At 44.5% G+C, this 15549-nt stretch overlaps 1 long non-coding RNA gene across 1 annotated transcript in view; it reads right to left on the bottom strand.

Annotated features, from left to right (window-relative positions):
* LOC106728330 overlaps positions 1-15549 on the bottom strand; it is a 159987-nt gene that overhangs the window by 122438 nt on the left and 22000 nt on the right. The window contains exon 2 of the long non-coding RNA XR_001364633.1: positions 135-219. This is a non-coding gene — a long non-coding RNA (uncharacterized LOC106728330). The remainder of the gene's footprint in view (positions 1-134; positions 220-15549) is intronic.

The following is a 15549-nucleotide window of genomic DNA, read 5'->3' on the forward strand; positions in this document are numbered from 1 at the left end:
AATGTCAGATGTGTCTGCTTTTTCCTTTTCTCGCTCCCACAGATGATCGCCACTGTACAGAGGGATAAGGCAGAGCCTTGAGAGGGACAGAGGACCTTCGCTACAACCAGCACAGGAAACAGCTGAACACTTACCATTGCAATTCCTTTAACTCACAGTCCACCAGCTCCAATCTCCTGAAATGAATTTTTTCCTCCTCACAACACACTGATGATCACCCTGGAGAAAAAAACAAACAAAAAAAAAACTTTAAAAAAGCAAAACACAGGAAGCATGGATTTTAGACCTATCATTCTGACTCTCTTTCTCAAATGGCATCAAAGCTCAGTTAATCAAAGATTCGCCTGCTTTTGTTGTTGTTTCTCCAAAGGATGGCCTCCACAATCCCCTGCGTGACACTGGACTGAACCCCTTATTCTTATAAAGAACCCCCAACCCTAAAATGAAGATGCAACTCAGAGACATGAACTATTACCTTTGTACGTGCCTTCCTCCAGTATGTGGTGGACGTGTCCAAGCAACTCCACAGTGGAGGGTCCCACTTCCAAATATTCCCATGCTCTCACCCTAATTGATTCCTATCGCTTAGCTTTCTTTCCCCTGCTGGATTGGAAATCCTTTGGGGCACATGCCCATGGTTCTTACTTTTGTGTCCCTGTGCCCCCAATTCTTAGCCCTAGTCATAGAAAAAGGCCTCATGTCCTTATGCACTGACTGATTCTTTTGTTGTTGTTGTTACTCCTCACCCGAAAATATTTTTCCATTGATTTTTAGGGAGAGTGGAAGAGAGAGGCAAAGACAGAGAGAAACATCGATGTGAGAGAAGCACATCTATTGGTTGCCTCCTGCACAAGCCCTGACCAGGGCCTGGGCCGGGGAGGAGCCTGCAACCAAGGTACGTGCCCTTTGGTCCTCAGGCCAACGCTCTATCCATTGAGCCAAACCGGCGAGGGCTGATTCTTGAAACCACACCCACTTATGAATCAGTTTTTGCTTTCCTCATAACTGACCTTACCACATGCACCCATACCAAAGGCACCATATGTTAGTTCTCATGTTGAACTGAATAAAGAAAAGAAATTTAGAAAGAGCTGCACACATCACTTGGGTAATTATTCTGCATTTATAATAGAGCAAAGAGGTTTTGGCTACATGAGCTGAAAGTAAGACGCATTGTGTTTTTAAAAGATTCTTGGCAATCTGTGGGTTTTGCCTTATTTGCAGCCAATCAGGTCAACGTGGATATCCTTTAACCACTGATTTTATTTGATTATTTACAATAGCTAACATAACGGCACTGGCAATATTTCCTACAGATGCCACCTCTTCTGTTCTCCCAATTTTAAATAAACTCTCAATTCTCCTAGTCTCTGAACAGCCTTGGGTATGTGTTAGCAATTGGCTTTAATGGCACAATCTACATCTACCTCACTTGCAAGGCACAGACAGTATACACACCCTTGGGGTTATGAGCTTGTCTCGTTAGGAAGAAATGTGGCCCTAGTTATATTTTCAGAGATCTCACATAAATAATTCTTGGCTGCAGAAGAAGCAATTGAATCATCCCTTAGGTTTTCTCCCCCCTTGGAATTTCTGGGTTGGAATTTCCGTCTTTGCCTATCTTGTTCAGGCTGTATTTCATACGCCTAGAACAGTGCTTTGCCCATAAAAAGGGTTCAATAAATATTTATTGACTAAATGAATGACCATGTGAATAAGTAATAAACTATATTAAGAGCTAGAAGATCAACATATCCTTGTATTCAAATCCAAAATTTAAAATGCTGCTGTTTTATTTTTTTGGTGGAATTGGCCTTTAAATAAATTGTTCCTTATTCATTTGGCACTTCAAAGGGGTCAAGAGAAAAATATGTCCTTCCCTTACCAATAAAAATAAAATGGTTCATCACCTGGGCCCTGTAAATATTTAGGTGCTTTCTTTCAAGCTTTGAGTTCGTGTTATGATGCAGTGTTTCTCCATGGAGGCGCTACCGGCGTTCTGTAGGATATTGTTCCATACATTGCAGGACATTTAGCATCACTACTGTCCCCCCACTAAGGGTCAGAGGTACTGCCGAATCAATGTGACTTCCCACAACATCCTCACATACTACTCAATCTTCTCCGTAAGAACCTACTCTAAATTTTTATTGGATCTGAGTTATATCCAAGACTTCCTCGTTTCCTTCAGGACAAAATTCAAACTTGAAATTAAACCTGGTCAAGTCTTTCATGACTTGTCCTGTCACCACCAGCAGTTTTATTTCTCGTGGTAGCCCCACCTACCCTTCAGCATCACCCCTCCACCTGCCACTGCACAGATGTGCCTTGTTCTTGCCCGTCCCTGTGTCCAGTCATGCGGTTCCCTCTGATGAGAATGTCTTTCTAATCCCTGCCTCCCACGTCCACCTGCGAGGACGGCTCAAGTATTTCCTTGCATTGGCTGCACGTCCTGACAATTGCTCCACCTCAGCCACCACTCAGAGATGTTACGCTTGTTTGTTTCCTTGTCAGTCTCCTCCCATTAACCGCTGGGCTCTCTGAAAATAAAGAGTTTGGCTTCTTCATTTCTGATTCCTTAGTACCTAACACTGCATGCACTCGAGTACACGACACACCACGCCATAGTATGTAGTATGCATTGTGCCACATAAAGGATGTCAATCGAGGACAATGTGCTGGAGCCTGCCGTGTGCTGCCCTGTGCTGGGTTCTGGGGATGCCATAGAGAGGGAATGAGACAGACATGAGCCCTTCCCTCATGTCTAGAGGAAAGGACGGACATTAAGTCATTTCAACTGTGGTGTAAAGTGACAAAAGAGGAGGTTCAGAAGGAGGGTGATGGGAGAGCACAGCTTGGGGCTCTGTCATGCCTGGGCACCCATGGGGAAAGGACCATTCAGAATAAGTAGGTATTAGCTGTGCAAGGAAGGGTGAGAAGAATGCCCTGGGTGGAGGCAGCATATGAAGGGGCCGAAAGTGACAGGCTGTCCATTCTCCTGTATGGCTTCAGTAATGTATTCAGAGTCAAGTTCTGAAGTCCAACTGCCCAGGTCAGCAAGCAGGCGCCGCCATTTCCACTCTGCATGCCCTTGGGCCAGTCCCAAACCTGCCTCATTCTCACTTCTTCTGTAAAACGGGAATCATAATCTTACTCTACGCTGTATTTGCTGTTAGGACTAAAGAAGAGCATCGATTTAAAGTGCCTAGCGTAGAGTCTAGCACAAAGTGTTCTGTAAATATTACCTCATTATTTTTTGTTATTATCCAACAAACATTAATTATTCAACAAATGCCAAACCTTATTACCCGACACACACACACACACACACACACACACACCCTCCAGCCTGGATTTAGTACGTAATGAGAGTGTCTTGTCTTATTTACTGCTTTTTCAGAAGTGGCACTAGAAAAAGAGATAGGCCTTTAAGTGGGGTGTTCTGCAATCTCAAAATAAGGACAATAATGGGCCTGTGAATCCAGTCCAAGCAATCAAAGAAGTCTCAAAACTGGCCAACAGATCAGGTGGCCCCTTGGAGGCATTGAATGGTAGTTAATGTATCATAGTATTTGTTAAACACAGATTTCCCCATCCCTATCCCAACTAAGTGGTGTGAAATAGCAGCTTCATTCATGCCATGGCCTCTGTGAGTCAGAGATTCAGAGAAGGAAAAGGAAGCCCAGCCTGAGAAGACTCGGGGTTCTGTCCACCGGAACCCCCACATGGAGCCTCCCCAGCATGGCAGGCTGGGGGCAGTGGGATTTCCTTACACGGTGCTGGCTTCTCCAGAGTGAGCATCACAAGAGAACAGAGGGAACACTGCATCTTTCCCCACCGAGCGTAAGGATCACGTGGATTCTGTGGTTCTAAGCAGCCACAGACCGACAGAGATTGAAAGGGGAGGGGTGTGAGCCTGCCTCTCGGTGGAAGGGGTGTCGTAGAGGTTGAGCGTGTTTTTCAACTGACGTGTATCTTGTTTCGATCCTTAATGTGCACCCACAAACTTTCATCTTCTCTAGACATTCTTTACATGGGTGAGGTTTTGACAAATACCAGAGCGAAGCGATAGGTCACTGGTTTCTTGAAACCCATCAATAGTCCTCAGTGATGCCTGACCCTGCCTAGAGAATATTCTGCTTTGTAAAGTTGGTCGCTAAAGTCTTCAATTCAGAAGGAACTTGTTCATCCTGTCTTTAAATTCTTCAAATAGGTTTAAAAAACACTAATAATGGTTTACTCGCCCTAACCAGTTTGGCTCAGTGGATAGAGCGTCAGCCTGCGGACTGAAGGGTCCCAGGTTCGATTCCAGTCAAGGGCATGTACCTTGGTTGCGGGCACATCCCCAGTAGGAGGTGTGCAAGAGGCAGCTGATCGATGTTTCTCTCTCATCAATGTTTCTAACTCTCTATCCCTCTCCCTTCCTCTCTGTAAAAAAATCAATAAAATATAAAAAAAAATAATGGTTTACTCATCTTTTTGGTTCACATAAAAATAAGGATTAAAATCTTCATAATACACAGATTATAATGATGCCTTTTTTCACCGGATATTTTCTGTAAAGTATTCGGTCTTAAATGCAATATTGTGACACAAAGTTAGAAGAGATTAAGGATGAATGTTCATCCTAATTCATGAGTCACATATACAGTCCTTTTGGCTCTTATCTCCCTTGTTTAGGCATTAGAACATGTTTTAGCAACGTTCCTGTCCACACCTATGTCACACAATCCATTCAAATGCCTAACCATACATGCACATATCGTTTTATACTACTTGGGATTACATACAAATTAGATGTGTCAGATTTTTGTGCATTCTGATGACATGACACTAAAAAAGTTGAGTCCATAATTTCACATTTTAAGCACAGTAATCACTTTGTTCCAGTGAAATGCACAGATGCAGGAAAATAACAGCAGCCTGTGTGTATTTTCCCCCCACAGCCGTCTTCATTTTTGTCCTTCCTTCCATGCAAAATTGACTCAATTCCTATTGACATATTTAAGAACTCTCACTAATATGAGATATCTTATCACATTAGTAATCATATTCAGAGACAAAGCTGTTTTAGACCTGGGAAATGTCAATCCAGCTCAGTGGCTATAGAATTCAACCGGTGCACGGCTGCAAACATAACCGCGTAGGCCCAATCACACAATCGTAACCTTTCCACGCTGCTCCTCTAATTTGATATTGCTACCTGGTTTAAATTACCATGGAGCTTTAAAGAAGATTGCCTATTTGCTTTGAATACACAGTGTATTTTCTTCTAATTACATTCTGATCACATTTTACCGAGGAAAATACATCTGGTCTATCAGTGGCATAAAATGGGGATTTCCTCGGGGGTGTGTAAAGTGTATATAAATTTCAGCTCCTGCCTGAGGTTTGCAGAGATGCTAATACACAGGTCACTTATGTGCTGGTTTTTCTTTGTGATTGGGGAGCAATGCTTGCAAGCTCCGTGCGACGTAATGAGCTCACGGGCAGTTTGGCTTACACGCATAAAGATTTAACTCTTCTGCAAGGAGTCCCTCCGCTGCGGAGCGTTTGGTTCCTCCATTGCTTTCATATACCCGCCTCCCACCTACATTTATTTGGGGGAGGAAATAAAAGCAGTGCTTCCTTTAGTTTATTCAGACTAACAGGAAAAAAGTTCAGATTTATGCATACAGTTGTATGCTACATGGATGATATGAAATAAAATTTATTTATTTATGATATTAAATAAATATACGATAGCAGCTTTCATTTTTAATGGCTTGATTTCCCCCCCCCCTTTGATTGCCTTAACCAATAAAAGTGTAGTCTGTAGAAAAGCACCCTTCTGGATAATCCATTGTCTCATTTTAACTCATTTTTACCAAGCAATTCCCCCTGCAGCAATCTCCACAGCCAGCCATTAGCTGTGCACATCTGCCCGCAGTAATGACCGCTCCTGTGTACATACCTGACTGCCATCCAATTTAGACCTCACCCGTAGGACACTAATGCAACGTCTCCAGAGCCAGCTAAATTTTATACTGTTGACGCATTGCAGTTACTTCATTTGGTCTTTGGAAGGGAATTAAGAGTGCCCGAGCCCGGCCGGTGTGGCTCAATGGTTGAGCGTCCACCTATGAACCAGGAAGTCACAGTTCAATCCCAGTCAGGGCACATGCCTGAGTTGTGGGCTCGATCTCGATGTTTCTATCTCTCTCTCTCCTTCTCCCTTCCTCTCTGAAATTAATAAAGCTATTTTTTTTTAAGTGCCTGAGGTGGAACATAAGTCAAGTGCTTATGCCTGGGGCCCCATCTGACCCATATCCAGTGTCATGTATGTTCTGACACAATGTACGTCACATCATAGCCCTCAGAACTCAATTCACTTGCAGCCAAAATGAAAGAATTTTGATCCAGCCCCTTTCTCTATACAAGCACAAAACATGAATATGGTAGCGTGATCACAAAGAAACATGCATTGCATATCAATAAATAAACCATATATTAAAATGTGTTCTATCTGAATTTTATTTCTCTTTGCTCTGTTTTCTTCTGTGAACATTTCCAATTTAAAGAGATCATTTTGAAAACAAGAGAAATTAATCATTTCAAAGTTCTTGTAAAATGCACCCACATCCTTGTCGTCAGACCCTGACCTTTTCGTCTATCCTACTAGATTGCAAGGGCCTAGAGGGCAGGGGCCACAGGAAGACACTGTATTCTGTACTAAAGGAGAGGGATTGTCAGAAAACATTAGTAAGGACAGTCCTTGGTGACACTACAGGATTTATTGAACAAATGCATTCCTAGAGACGAGAATGGTCAGGTGACTGCCACAATGATCCAGACAAGAAATCACAGTGTCGTGACGAAAGCTGAAGATGTTTCAAGAGCTATTTTGGAAATAGAAGTAATAGGACTTGGATGTGAACACTGAGGGACAAGGAGTGAGGCGGGTTTCCATCTTAGCTCTGAAATGCAAATATCTCGGAAGTCATCATTCCCATCCTTAGAAGAGAAAGCTGGACAGACTGAACACCCATTCCTCTTCTTGGACCCATCATAGAACTGAAGCAGCAGGGCAAACATCTCCCTGAAATGTAGGCACATCCCAGGGGCTACTCCAACCGAGGTCTGTTTCCATGGAGCAGAAGTGAATGAGCCATAAACTGGTAGGAACATGTAACTAGTCTTGTTCACATATTCCTGGACTTGCAGACAAAAGCTGGCCATTCTGTGCTGGTCTACCGCAGTCCCGCACTGCTGGCTACGCTTCGCTGTCACCTGTCATTTCACCCTTTCATCAGCGTGACTTTGACTCCCAACCTCCTCTGCCCTCTTCTAGTTTGCTGCTTCTTACCTGCTCTGAAAATGTTAAGACTAGAATCCTAAATAGGAATCGAGAAGAGAGGTGCTAAGGAGCCTGGCTTTCATGCAGGGACGTGAATCTCCTGCCTCACATCTTCACACGCCTTTTCTACTTACTCTTTCAGATCAAAGCTGTGCTCCAGACTGGCCTCTAGACACAGGACCTGCCACCATATATATCTTGAGTTTTCTTAAAGCAAAACAAATAACAGCCTTCCTTTTGACTCCAGCATCATAAGCAAGCTACAGCGAAAGGAACATGTCACTGCCCCCTAAGAACTGGGTAGAGGAAAGTTGTTTGAACAGAAAGTATTTTTTTATCACATTTTCGCAACATGTATTCCTAAAATTAGTATAAATCGTCACAACTTGTATACGTAGGTTTTCTCCTTCTTCCATCTGCTGTCACCCTGTACAACATGAACCCATCCACAGAACTGATGACCCCCTTCGGGGCAACCCCAACTTGGGGGAGCAGAGAGGAGCTAAGGAAGCAAATGCCCATTTAGCTGACTCCTCAGGAGCGCCCCAGCCACCAGACGGAGGAAGGCGGGCGGCGACGACTCCCTCTGTACCAGCGATCTCCACTTCCATTAGAAGCCGCAAATGGCAAAATCAATGTCCAGAGATGGAAATGGAACATAAAGAGGCTTAAAACTGCCTCAAATCACTGCTCTGCCCTGGGAAGCCTGAGCAGGAAGTCCTTGGAGATTTTCTCCGAGAAAGCACTGAGCTCCTCCTAAAGGCCTGACTCCCCAGGGAACGAGGAAGCTCTTGGCACCTCACAAATCATCCCGGGAGCAAGTAGCGTCCGTGCACCGCGCGTCTGTAGGCCCCCTCCCAGCGTGACCCCCTCCGCAGGGGAAGAGAGAAAGACACAGCTGCTCCGCTTGATGATGGAAACGGGGTGCTCTTCCCTAGGCCTCCAACCAGCAGGATGGGGGGCCCCATGGGCAGGCAGCAGGTGTGTAAAACAGAGGGACAGGAAGGGCTCCCTCACTCAGGCTCACTGTGCTCCCCCAGTAAAGTGTCCTTTGTCACCAAGGGGCGGGACTCACCCTCAGAGAGACTGTCTTCTGGACCCAGTGATGCTCTCAGCAGAAATCTTTTTGGAAATATCCAACGCTATCTTCCCCCATATTCATTTTTTTAAAATATATTTTATTGATTTTTTACAGAGAGGAAGGGAGAGGGATAGAGAGCTAGAAACATCGATGAGAGAGAAACATCGATCAGCTGCCTCCTGCACACCCCACACTGGGGATATGCCCGCAACCAAGGCACATGCCCTTGACCGGAATCGAACCTAGGACCCTTCAGTCCGCAGGCCGACGCTCTATCCACTGAGCCAAACCGGTTAGGGCCCATATTCATTTTGTAATCATTCAATAATCCATTCATTAATGAATTCTAAATATTTAATAAACTCTTAATATATGCCAGATAGTTTTTCCAGGGGCTGAATCCCTGTATATCCTAGAGAGAGAACAGAAAAGCAAATAAATATGTAATAAAAAAAAAATCAGTATGAAGGTTACCAGAGGGAAAGGGGTGGAGGAGGTAGTAAAGGGCAAATGAGGTCAAAGATATGGTGTCAGAAGAAGATTTGACTTTGGGTGGTAAACACTAAGCAATATACAGACCAAGTATCATAGAATTGTACACTTGAAACCTATATAATTTTATTCACCAATGTCACCCCAATAGATTTAATTAAAAGAAAAAAAGAAGTCAGGTGCCATGAAAGAAAATAAACAGGATTAGGAGAGAGAGAGAGCAGTGAGACAGAAAAGACCTCTCTGAGGAGAGAAAGTCTGAACAGAGACATGGAGAACAAGGAGCAGCAGCTCTGGGCAGATCCGGGAAGAGAGTGCCCACTCGGGAACAGCAAGTGAACACAGAGCTGCTTGGAGTGCTCCTGGAGCAGGAGCGGGGTGCCGGGGGCCTGGGAGCAGCAGGCCGCGGAAAGAGATGATGGAAACAAAGACAACGAGATGTGTATGGGCCGGATCAGGAGGGACCTCACAGGCCATGGGTAGACACTGGATTGTGGTTTGAATGTAACCGAAACCCATTGGAGGTGAGCACAGAGGAGGGACGAGATCACTCTGGCTGGCTGTGGAGAGCCCGTTGGAGGGGCAAGAGCAGAAATGAGACCAGGAGGAGGCCCTTGCAGAGATCCAGGCCAGAAGCAACAGTGGCTGTGGTTAATCTGGAAATGGTAGAGGAGAAGTGGTTGTTAGATCCAGAGCGGAGACAGGCAGAAATGACAGGATCTTCTGAGGGCTGGGAGCAAGACAGGAGTCAAGGAAAACTCCAAGAAAGCAGGCCTGGATGCAGGGATATGTGGTGGTCCTCCCAATAGAGGCTGGGAAGGGAGAACACAGGGATAAACCGCGGTCCCGCTGTACAGATGAGGAAGGACAATATCTGTACGCCCAGGGCACACTTCCTATCACCAAATGGCAATGGCAGATCGACAGGCTCTATGACATTGTGCTACCTTACGGTGGTTGCGTGGATTACAGGATGCATGTAGAATACTCCGCAAGGTGCCAGGTTATAAATACCACCTGTTATCTTATCATTGAATTCAAAAAGATGAGAGTATGGCCCTAGCCGGTTTGACTCAGTGGATAGAGCGTCAGCCTGTGGACTGAAGGGTCCCAGGTTCAATTCTGGTCAAGGCAACATGCCCAGGTTGCAGGCTCGAACGGGGGGCGGTGGGGGGGGAGTGCAAGAAGCAGCTGATCAGTGATTCTCATCTTTGATGTTTCTATCTCCCTTCCTCTCTGAAATCAATAAAAATATATTTTAAAAAAAGAAAAAAGAATTAACCTACAGGGAGGGAACCATAAAATAGAGGAGGAAATTTTGTGACAGGAGATGTAGAAAGGACAGAAGAGGGGCACCTCGCTCTGTGGCCTCAGGAAAGGAGGAAGAAGATGAGTACAAGACAAACAGTGAATAGAAGAGGGAGATAGCACTGCGCCCCATACCCTGGGGGCAGCCAGTCGCTGAGATCTGGAGCAAGTCTCTCCTCTGTACCTCAGCTCTCCCATCCACAGAAGAAGGTTCTTGGACTGAGTGATGAGCCCAGGACTCCTGTGAATACTAGCAGCAGAAGGTCATCCTAATTCTTTCCATTCTTCAGCCTCCACCATCAATCTGCTGGGAATGCTTATCAGTGCTGCCTTCCATGTGTATATCCAGGATCTGACCTCCTCTGGCACCTTCCACCCATCGCTGTTACTATGACCTGACGGAGACACATCACCACTTGCTTGGATCAACGCGATGGCTTCCTAACAAGTCCATTCTCAAGAGCAGTCAGAGGGAGCCTGTTCTCTTGGAGCACAGCTTTCCTCTGTTCAGAACGTTGCAATGGCTCCCCATTGCTCCTGGGCTCACGGAGTGGTGCGATCTCTTCCCCTCCTTCATCTCTTCTGTTACACAGCCCCCTGCACACTCCTCTCCAGCCACACTGTCCTCCTTGCTATTCTTCCAACACCCTTGGCATGGTCCGTGATCCAGCAGTTCCCTCTGCCAGAAAGGCTCCTGCCCTGGTTTCATTACATTGGTGTCCTTATCTCCTTTAGGGCTTTGCTCAAATGTTACCTTCTTTGTGAGTCCTACTCTGACCGCTCTAGGAAACCCTACAACCTATGCCTACGTTCCCGAGCCCCCTGATTATCTGATAATTTACTTATTCGATTTGCGTATTGTTTATTGTCTCTCTCCTGCCCTCTAGAATGTAAGTTCCAAAGGGGCAGGAGTCTTTGTCTGCTTTCCTAACCATTAGCCACTGTGTCTTAAAACAGTACCTAGTACATATAGGCACCTGATACATATTTGTTGAATGAGCAAATACATCATTCTAAAGACAGACACAGAAGCAAATAAATCACATGATTTACTGGTAAGACCTCTGGCCTCTCCTCTCGCACCCAGCCCCCTGTGCAGTTTGCTAGATGATAGCAGAGGAGAAGGGTGGGCACTCACAAAGCCGGTGTGCCAGAGAGCCTGGTGGGATGGAAAGAATACTGCATAGGATGCCAGAATCGGGATTCTAGTGTGTGGTTTCTTGTGTTCTTTTAAATGTTTTTAAATTAATTTTTAGAGAGAGAGGAATGGAGAGGAAGAGAGAGAGGGAGGGAGACACAGAGAGAGAGAGAGAGAGAGAGAGAGAGACATCAACATGAAAGGGAAACATTGATCAGCTGCCTCCTGCATACCCCCTACACCAGCTTGCAACCCGGGTATATGCCCTGACCAGGAATCGAACCAGCAACCTTTTGGTGCACTAGATGTTGCCCAACCAACTGAGCCACACTGGCCAGGGAGGGGTTCTAGTTTTGATGTTGCCACTATTACCTGACCTGGGCCTCAACTGTCTTGTTTATAAAAACGAAAGGTTAGGTTAGACCACGGAGTGGTAAACCTCTGTCCTCAGTCCAAATCCAGCATACTTTGTTTTTGTAAATAAAGTTTTATTCGAATACAACTATGCCCATTTATTTGCAGATCATCTGTGGCTACCTAAGGGCTACAACGGCAGAGGTGAGCAATGATGACAGACAGTATTGTCTGCACAGCCTAAAGCATTCACTATCTGGCCCTTTACAGAAAAGTTTGCCAACCACTGGGCTAGCCCACCAGGATATAAGAACCAGAATTTCCCCAGCTCTGAGAGCTGTGCCTGGCACATGTAGGAATTCAATACGCATTTGGAGGTTTTCAAGCTGCTTCACTCAGCCGTTAGTAGTAAATAATAGCAGTAGCTGTCAGAAAGCACCACAATGCATTTCATTTACATCAAGTCTTTTCTTGAATCCTCACAACCCTGTGAGGCAAGTTTTATCCTTATCATCCCATTTTATAGATGGAGAAACTGAGGCACAACGAGGCTAAGTAATTTGCCTACTTAACTAAATGGGAAAACTTGGGACCCGAACTCAAACAGTCTCACACCACAATTCACATTTTTACCCACTGCACACACAGCCTCTCACCTGGGCAAAGGGACTACGGCAGCTATTCGTTTAACCCCATGGTCAGCAAACTGCGGCTGGCGAGCCACATGCAGCTCTTTGGCCCCTTGAGTGTGGCTCTTCCTAAGCCTTAGGAGTACCCTAATTAAGTTAATAACAATGTACCTACCTATATAGTTAAAGTTTAAAAAATTTGGCTCTCAAAAGAAATTTCAATCGTTGTACTGTTGATATTTGGCTCTGTTGACTAATGAGTTTGCCGACCACTGGTTTAACCTGTTTTATCTGTTGGCTTCTACATATGTGTGTGTGTTTTTATTATTTAAAAAGGGGATCTGTGGGTTTTAAAGGTTTGAAAACCACTGAAATCAATCTACTTGAGTCACTTTAACACTCTAAAATCTAGTTTAGAAGAGCTGCTCTAAAGAAAAAAGTTAACAAACTTGCACCCTGAATCCCCAAAAGACATCCTTGTAGGACTCACTCCCAACTACGGGAAGTGTAAAAGACTCACTACGTCTCAAAGAAAGAATAACTCAAAAATCAATTTTAACTTTTAGCCCGTTGCACCTTCCAAAAAAAATATAAGAAGAAAATTGATTCAAAGGGACCCAGAATCTAATTGGAACTTTTCATTGTTTCACTTATTGCAAAAGCTTAGAGGATGGGATGGAAAAGTGCACAACGCATGCAGAATTTCAAAGACTGAATCTGACACCGGTGGGACCGTGGAGTAGTGCGTAATTTCACTCCAGACTCCAGGGCTACTGCTCTGGCCCTGAGCCTCTCTTATTTTTTCAGCACGAAGCACATATTTTCCAACACACAGACATCAATAAAGTCTGGCCAAGGATCATCTCTAGGCCATTCATTAAACTCTATGTACAGGCATGCACACGATATCATCATACGTAGCATACGGAGCCATAAACACTACATGGAACCAGCAACGATAAATCATAAGCCTAGAATTCCCTTGAGTTCCATAAACCATAAAAATGAAGCTCAAGTGGTTTGTGTAGTCATTTGAATCCCAGAAGGAAATACAGCACCACGAATTCAAAAGTTGCTTATTGTTTATTTTTATATAATGGATGGATCCTACTTCTCAATTCACACATGCCCTCCTCCCATAGGGGCCATCCATCCTCACGTTGACTCTCCCTGTCAGCCATCCCCTACCAGCCTGGCTCCCTCCCCAAGCTCTCCCCTCTTCACAGAAAAGCACCCCCTCCCCCCATGGCAGCAGCCTGATGGGAGTGTAGGGTTGTATCTCATCTCATTAACAAATTTTAATAATTCACGACAGTAGCGTAACTCTGGTGAATAATCAATGGCTTCCCCCCCCCCCATGGGATGCAGCATATGTAGCACCGCATTCCATGTATGATGACATAGTTATAGATTATGGAAATACACAAGAAAAACAATAGTCACTGAGCCCTAATGTCTTGGTGAAAGTAGGGCTTTAGTAAATGATTTCTTCCCATGCCCCTGTCCTCAAACTTCTCAAGTCTCCACTCAAAACTATCGTGTTCTTTCCTTGAGTCCCATACATTCATCTGCGTATTGACCTAAGAAGAAGAAATCAAATATTTATTGATCACTGACGCTGCATGCTTGGAAATAGCCAGTAATTAGAAGGATGCTTTCTTCTCTCCAGGATGTGCAACCTGGTTGCAGCGTGTGTTTATCTGCATCCTTGTAGCGTTCAGAGTCCCTCTTTATTCAGAGGCGCCTGTGTTCAAGCTATTTCCCATGTGCTGGGTGCTGAGTACTTAGTCCGTTATAATACCCAAGAGTGCAGTGGCACAGTGTGGAGAAATAGCTAGACTTAAGTTCCAATTCTTCCAATAAATACCTGGGTTTTTATGCTAGAAGTTACTGAGTCTTGTTAATCCTCTGTTTCCTTGCAAATGCATGCAATGACCTTTGAAGAAGCATTTTTAAATGTTTAAATCGTCAGGGCCTGGATTCAGACAGCTGTGGGTGTCAACACAGACCCCACCATTTCGTGGCAGTATGACAGTGAGTCAACTAATGGGACTCTATAGTCATCCATTTCCTCCCACCATAAATTGGGATGGTGACTGTAACTACTACATTCTCTTATAAGGCTTTTAAAATCATTAAATAAAATACCACTTGAAAGAATTAGAAATGGTCTCACAAAGATGTAGGTTCAATAAATATTATCTATTATAAATTTAAAAAAAAAAAAAGAATGTGCCATCTGGTTAAAAATAAGTTACATTAAAGATGAATTGCAATACATTACACCGCAGTGGGAAGAGCATGGAACTTGGCATCAGGAAAGCTAGGGTTGCATTTGAACTCTGCTGCTTCGAAACTGGGCAGTATTCGGTGTGTCACTTCATTTATTAGAACAATACTGTTCTTATCGGAATAAAGAAAGATGATGATATCTGCCTTTCTGAGTTGCTGTGAGAGTTCATACATACCTCTTACTTGCTACATGCCCTTGGGTAAGTTACACACTATTCAGTGCCTCTGCTGCCCCACCTATAAACTACATACAAGTGCTCTTCTCATGAGGTTATTCTGAGGATTAAATGCGTCCCTACATGAAAAGCATGCAGAAGAGGCTTGGGACAGTGCTCAGTAAATGCTCATGGCTATGGTTGTTGCAATACATGAAGCACCTACTCTATACCACTTTAGTGGGTACCCAAATTGTTACAAAATAATATCAGCAATAAATGAGACAATAAATTATTTCATGTCAAATTGTGTAACATAGAGTAAAGTAATCTTAAAAGAAGCACCATAAAAAAGTGAACACAGCCCTGGCTGGTTTGGCTCAGTGGATAGAGTGTCCGCCTGCGGACTGAAGGGTCCCAGGTTCGATTCCGGTCAAGGGCATGTACCTTGGTTGCAGGCACATCCCCAGTAGGGGCTGTGCAGGAGGCAGCTGATCGATGTTTCTAACTCTCTATCCCCCCCCCTTCCCCTCTGTAAAAAAAAAAAAAAAAAAAAATCAATAAAATTTATTTTTTTTTTAAAAAGTGAACACAAGCCCTTGCCACTGTGGCTCGGTGGATAGAGTGTCAGCCTGTGGATTGAAGGGCCCCGGGTTCGATTCCAGTCAAGGGCACATGCCCAGGTTGCAGGCTCGATCTCCAGTAGGGGGCATGCAGGAGGCAGCTGATCCATGATTCTCATCATTGATGTGTCTATCTCTCTC

Source organism: Myotis brandtii, unplaced genomic scaffold (assembly GCF_000412655.1).
Source record: "Myotis brandtii unplaced genomic scaffold, ASM41265v1 scaffold59, whole genome shotgun sequence".
Taxonomy (NCBI): Eukaryota; Metazoa; Chordata; class Mammalia; order Chiroptera; family Vespertilionidae; genus Myotis; species Myotis brandtii.